Source organism: Phascolarctos cinereus, unplaced genomic scaffold (genome assembly GCF_003287225.1).
Source record: "Phascolarctos cinereus isolate Bilbo 61053 unplaced genomic scaffold, phaCin_HiC Scaffold_4;HRSCAF=312, whole genome shotgun sequence".
Classification (NCBI taxonomy): Eukaryota; Metazoa; Chordata; class Mammalia; order Diprotodontia; family Phascolarctidae; genus Phascolarctos; species Phascolarctos cinereus.
In genome coordinates, this window is record NW_027555847.1 from 235,628,932 (window position 1) to 235,635,998 (window position 7,067).

Below are 7,067 nucleotides of genomic sequence, written 5' to 3' on the forward strand. Positions count from 1 at the left end.
ATGACGGCATGCCATGCTGGGCAGTTCTGTATCAGGGTTTCCCATCTTATGTAATCAGTTCCAAAGTTCTTAAGAGAGAGCTTGAGAGTGTCCTTGTATCACTTCTTCTGACCCCCATGTAAATGCTTGCCTTGTGTGAGTTCTCCACAAAATATATTTTTAGGCAAGTGTATGTTTGGCATTTGAACAACGTGGCCAGCCCATCAGAGTTGTACTTTGCAATAGAATTTGAATGCTTGGCAATATAGTTGGAGAAAGAACCTCAGTGTCTGGTGCCTTATCCTGCCAGGTGATCTTCAGAATCTTCCTAAAGCAATTCAAATGGAAGCGATTCAGTTTCCTGGCATGGCACTGGTATACTGTCCAGGTTTCACAGGCATACAACAGTGAGGTCAGCACAATGGCTCTGTAGACCTTCAGTTTAGTAGTCAGTAAAATAACTCTTCTCTCCCACACTTTCCTTTGGAGCCTCCCAAACACTGAGCTAGCTCTGGCAATGTGTGCATCAACCTCATTGTCAATGTGCACATCCCTAGAAAGTGTACTGCCAAGGTAAGTGAACTTATCCACAGTATTCAAAACTTCTCCATTTGCTATAATTAATGATTCTATATACAGATGGTGTGAGAGCTGGGTGAAAGGTAGACACCAAAGGCAGATAAACAGCCCTGAAAAAGGCTTGGCATGTCCCCACATCAGAAGTGTTAGTCCTCCCTGAACACCTCATACACCCCAAGTGACAACTATCTGTTTTGAGTACCTCAGAGAGGGACAGGGCATATGCCCCCCATGTGCCCTCTGATGCTGGATAAAGCACATGACAGGTGGGACTGAGTAATTTTGTGATCCATTATTGTTACCACTGGGTAGGACCAATCAGGGTCCATAACCCACTTCCCACACTGTTATAACTATAATATAAAATACAGCACGGCTTTGTCTAAAGCCTTGCCATGGATTTCTGGAGTAGGAATTGTCTTGCCTCTTTTATCTATTATATACTTTAAAACCTGTTGAGATACCATTGATGTTCATCATATGACAAATAATAATATTGCCAATGTAATGATGTTCGATATCATAATTAGCCCTTTGAGCATAATGAGGAAAATTTTTAAGTTTCTTATTAGACAAATAGGAACCTGAAGTTTGAGGTTAGGAAAATACATGCTAGAGCTCAGCACAAGTACTAGTTTACTATTCTAGCAGCATTCAGTATAAATCCATGTTTGGCCCTGTGTACTCAGGAAAAAAAATAGTGGTCTCAGTTAAATATAACAGGGCACCGAAAAGCTTTGCAATATTTAATATAAGTTACAGAATGATTCTGAGTACCTGGTAGTGGATAGATGCCCTGTTCACCTTATCTATTTGTGTTTCAGGGAGCATCAAAATGCCAGAATATTTAACAGTAACTCCTGGGAAAATTAATAAGACATGGAGGCCCTTTGTTTGCATTCCATAAAGGATGATCTTTTTATTTTCTTGCTGCAGGCATGAGGTTTCTGGCTGTGTTCCAGGATGATTCAGCTCTTGCCTAGATGTTCTGTGAATCAGTAACAAACAAAACAGTATAAGTCAGAATTACAATAGCAAGATGCAAGTACAGGCATCCAGAAGCTTGAAAGGATTCTTCCTGTTATGGTGGCCCATTTGGTTAGTTGGCTATGCTATTAATACCAAAGTTATGACCTCATTAACATAACCTATAGCCCGGAGGGGGGCTACCTTTCCACCCTCCTTCCGGGACACTGACTGTTCCCCGTTAACCATAGCCCAGGCATAAATGTATGTTCTAGTCACAAAGAGAATGAGGTAAATAAATGGAGCAGTGTGAGTGAGTGTCTATCTTCACTCCTTGGGCAGTAATTCAGTAGGCATAGCACTTCTAGTCCATACCATATACTTCAGAAGTCTGCTACATAATTCCTTGTCCTTTTTCTTCTCTAATTGTTTATCTCTGCTTTTGTTTGCCCACCTAGATGGCAAGCATGTGCAATTAGGAAGCAAACTGGAATCTGTTTCCAAAAGCCAACTACTTCCCTGCTTTTTAGTATGCTTCCATACTCTTCTGGTTCCTCTCCCCCGACCTTCATTCCTGTTTTGCCATTCCCTGGCTTTCTAGTTCTTTACATTGAGAATAGTATAGAAGAAGGAATGCTAGGCTTGGAGTCAGAAAACCTGGGTTTCAATTGTGGTTTTGTCATATAGGAGGAGGAGGAGGAGCATCCTCTTTGATTCTCAGGTTACGTGTTTGTGACATAGTGCTTTTACACATGACTTTTTAGGGTTTTTGTGAGATAAGTCCTGGGTAAACCTTTCAATGATATATAAGGCTGTACCTAGAACACCCTTCAAATCATAATACTTTAAATGACTGCTTACATTATTTGTGTGGAGGAGCTGACCCTGACTATTGGTTTTCTCAGGGTAGCACTGTGTATTAGGTTGCTTTTTTTTTTAAATCTATTACTGCAGTGGTCTCTAAATTTTTAAAATCATACCTCATCAGTAAAAAACAACTTTTTGAACAGGCATCACCATATATGTAAATTTATTATAAATTGTATATATATACTATTATATTAATATATTATATATATATATTATAAAGCATGCCATATATAAATTTAAATGATGTGATAAAGATTAAATAATATTTTAAGCATACTTTTTATTTTATTTATTGAGTATGCAAACATTTTTACTCTGTAAAATATTATTTGCAATAAAATTTCTTTGTGAGAGCTTTGTGCATTTTAATATTTTGAAAATCTTGGTTTAACACAATACAGTGATTCAAATTTCTGGTTTTAAGTTCAATTTGATAATTGGTTTTAATGACTGTCATAGCTGAAATGGGAAGAATTTATAGATTAAAATTGTCAGAACCCACAAAATACCACTTTAAAGATGATTGAATAAGTAGTAAATGAAGTACGGGTTTACTGTTTTTCTTATTATATACAGAAGTTTTCTTCTCTAACCCTGAACAAACTTGTAAAAAAATCATTATTTCATAGAAATCCCACCTCCTTTACCTTTCCAGATTGTTAGTACTTTGCCTCCAGCCTTCCCTACCTCTAATTACTTTTTTAAAAAATGTATTTCCCATTTACTTACATTCCTTGTTTTCCCTCAGTAGACTATAACAGGTGTTTGGCTTTTGTCTTTGTAACCACAATACAGGCATACCTTGGAGATTTAGGGTTCAGTTTCAAACCACTGCAATAAAGCAAGTATTACCCAAAAAAGCAAGTCACAAAATTTTTTTGGTTTCCCAGTGCAAAGAAAAGTTATTTTTACTCTATACTGTGGCCTACTAAGTGTGCAGTAGTATTGTCTAAAAAACCATACCTTAATTTATTGCTAAAAAATGCTAACCATCATCTGAGCCTTCAGTGCATCATAATCATTTTGCTGATGGAGAGTCTTACCTCAATGTTGATGGCTGCTGACTGATCAGGGTGATGCTTGCTGAGGGTTGGGGTGGCTGTGGCTCTTTCTTCAAGTAAGACAACAATGAAGTTTGCCCCATGGATTGACTCTTCCTTTCACTTTAACACTTGGAGGCCATTGTAGGGTTATTAATCAACCTAATTTCAATATTATTGTGTCTCAGGGAATAGGGAGGCCTGAGGAGAGGGAGAGAAATAGGGAAAAGCTTGTCAGTAGAGCAGTCAGAATGTACACATTTATGATTATACGAACATAATTCATGACACTCCAAAACCCTTACAATGATGACATCAAAGATCACAGATCACAATAACAGATATAATAATGATGAAAAATCTGAAATATTGTGAGAATTACCAAAATGTGAAATAGAAACCCAAAGTAAGCACATGCTAATGGGAAAATGGCACCAACAGACTTGCTGGAAGCAGGGTTGCCACAAACCTTCAATCTGTAAAAAAAAAAAAAAAAGACAAAACCAAACAAAAACCCCCAAACAACAAAACACTATCTGTGAAGCACAATGAGGTGTGCCTGCATCTAACTCATAGTAGGTGCTGAGTAAATGCTTGTTGAATTGAGTTCATGTATCTCTCCTTGTATTTCCCCTTCGCTGTTATAGAGAAGCCCTTGTGTACATGCATATATTAGGAAATAGATGACCATTAACACCAAGGAATTATCAGTTTCCACCCTGTTTATAAAGGGCAGGCTTGTGATAGATCAAACCAACAGGGACATTGCTCTGTACAGTTTCCACTTCCTGAATGTTGTACCTTTCCAATCTACTTGGAACAGACAGCCATCGTATTTTGCAGATAAAACCACCGGGCCCAACTTTTTTTTTTTTAAGTAGATGAAGCTCTTTAGAGTGAGTGGAGTGCAGGAAGGATAAACAGAAGTAAAGGGAAAGGTGATTCCTTGGCAATCAAGGGGAAGGAGATTTGGGAAAACCAAAGACGTCCCATTTTAGCTCAAATCTACTTTCACCAGTACTTACTTCTCCCTTCAAATGAGACTCAACCTCTTATCACTTCACTTCCATAATCCACCTTTTGTCTTCACTTCCCTGAAGAAGGACTTACTGTATCTCTCCCACGTGGGCTACCAGGAAGGCAGGCCTAGCCCAGTCTGGTCCCATCCAGTCTAGCCCAGCCCCAGGTATCCTGTGGCCCAGCTCCCTGTTCCCTGGGCATTGTGCTGAGGCAGTGAGAGCGAGAATGGAAATGAGAATGGGAGGAGGGTGCTGGGTTTGGGGCCCTTTGGGGCCCCATAGGCCAGTAGGGATGGGTAAGGACAGTTCTGTTTAGTGAGGGGCTGGACCACTTACCTTCACCATCTAGAGCTGCTGTTGCCCAGGCATTCAGATAGTATAAAGGCTTACTTATATTCCAAACTTACCTGGGTTTCTAGAGATGTACAGTCCTGCTATAAATTATTAAAGGTTTAGCACATGACAGTCTGACATACCAATTGAATTTTGATCCATAAATAAACTGCAGTTAATACATAAGTATTAGTAAAGCTTTCTATTTGGTTTTAGATAAAAAATAGAAATTGAAGTTCTAATACTTTCTTCTAACAGCCCTATTTTGAAGCCCAGAACATTTAGCATAGTACTGGGTATCTAGGAGGTCCTCTTTAAATATTTGTTAATTACCTGGTTGGAAAGATTACTTTGCTGAATGGTGTTCTCTAGTTTCATTTTAGCTTAGGAAGAGAACTGTTCTTTAGCTGTTGTCAGATGACATTGATACAGACTTTTTAAGAATTTACTAAGATCTTTTCTTTGAGTGTTTTATATGGCTCTCTGTGCTGAAGACACATGGTATTCTAGGAATCAGCTTAAGTCAATATTACTTTGTAAGCTCTGCCAACTTAGTGTTTCTTCCATAAGGTTAAAGATAAATTGTACAAATGTATAGGTGGTCAAGCAGCTGGGAAAAGAAGACGTGGTCCCCAAGGGTCATCCTGTATCTGTGAAACATGGAAATAGTAGTATGTCTGTTAGATAAGCTATTAAAATTCCTTCTGGCAAAGGCAGGATTTGCGCAGTTCTATTCAGTGTTGAAGATATACAGATATCTATCACATAGCCTGTAGAAAAACTAAAATTGCCCCAAAGAGGAAATTGTCCAGCCACAAGGTTGGTTTTTCTTCATATCCTAAAGTCAGAACTACAAACAGGGCAGGGCAATGTGGGCTTTGTCCCAGAGCACAGAAATTTAGGGGTACCAATAGCAACACCTTCCCTCACTAGCAGTAACACTTCAAAGGAGTTTCTTCCTCACTTGGTCCCACCCTCAGTGACCTTTCTCTTTCTGAGATACACTTCTTCCCCTTATTTTCTGTGTTCCTGGCTCAGACAACCCAGCCTCATTCAAGTGCATCCTCTTCCACCACCCCCACCCCCACCCCCACTCCCAATAGTCGTTTTAGAGTAGACCAACTAAAAACTTAGCAGTCTCCTTGTCCCTTTCTGCTCCCAGGCTTCCACTTCTTAGATAGGCCTCCTTGCCACATTTGAAAAAATTCCTGATTATAGACTGCTTAAAGTTAACTTTACCTTTAAAATCCAATCTGTTGCTACAGTCTCACTACATTCCAATCTACTAGGTGGAAGTCTGTCATTCTAATTGTCTTGGTTAAACAAAGGCATCATTCCAAGTGACATTTGAATGAAAAAGGCCATTTGGATTGTATCGTCCTGAGACTCGGTTTTTTCTACAGCGTGTTGCATCAATTAGATGTGACAACTGTGCTCACTTTTGGATGGACAGTGGTGGAGGGCATATTTTTCTCATCATGTTGGGATCTACTTCCAAGAAAAGCAAAGTATTCATTGAGGGGGAGGTGAAGGAGGAGGAGGAAATAAGCTCTGACCAGCCATGACTCCAAAGGACTGATGATGAAGTATGCTGCCCAACTCTTGATAAAGGGGCAGATGGATTCAAGGTGCAGAATGAGGGGTATATTTTTGGTCATAACGTGTGTGTGTGTGTGTGTGTGTGTGTGTGAAAACACTATACTTATATGCTACAAGGTTTGTATTTTTATTTTTTTATTGGAGGGAAGGTTTAGTAGGGAGGAGGAGGCTATTGATTGAAGCATTTTTTTTTTTAGTGAGGCAACTGGGGTTAAGTGACTGGCCCAGGGTCACACAGCTAGTGAGTGTTATGTGTCTAAGGCTGCATTTGAACTCAGGTCCTCCTGAACTGGTGCTCTATCCACTGTGCCACCCAGCTGCCCCGAAGCATTTTTTAAAATGCACAAAAGAGAGCAGAAGGAAGTTTAGAGGAAAAAACACAGATGATCAGGTCAGCTTAGAAAGAAAAAGATTGAATTCACGATATTACTTTTAAAAGTAAGTGGTATGTAACAGATTTATGGTTTACCTATAATCATCTTTTTATCTTTTATTTCTTATAAGAATTTTTTGGGGGCCTATTTTTTAGTAGTTGATAAATTCAGAATAAAAAATAAAATAAAATAAACATGTAAAGTCTGTAGTATAAGTCCTTGTTTCTACATGTACTTCCAAGAACACGTGGTATGCTAGCACCACTGTACTTCCCCACAAGCACAGACCTCTTTGAAATGGTCGGCAG

The 7,067-nt window shown here is 39.1% G+C and overlaps 1 long non-coding RNA gene across 1 annotated transcript; it reads right to left on the reverse strand.

The window, feature by feature from the left end:
- Nucleotides 1–3,444: 3,444 nt before the first annotated feature.
- LOC110223803 (uncharacterized) lies at nucleotides 3,445–6,065 on the reverse strand. The gene is made up of 3 exons (XR_002328792.2): nucleotides 6,026–6,065; nucleotides 5,120–5,436; nucleotides 3,445–3,635 (listed from the first exon to the last, which is right to left on the reverse strand). It is a non-coding gene; the product is annotated as an uncharacterized LOC110223803 (long non-coding RNA).
- Nucleotides 6,066–7,067: the final 1,002 nt, after the last annotated feature.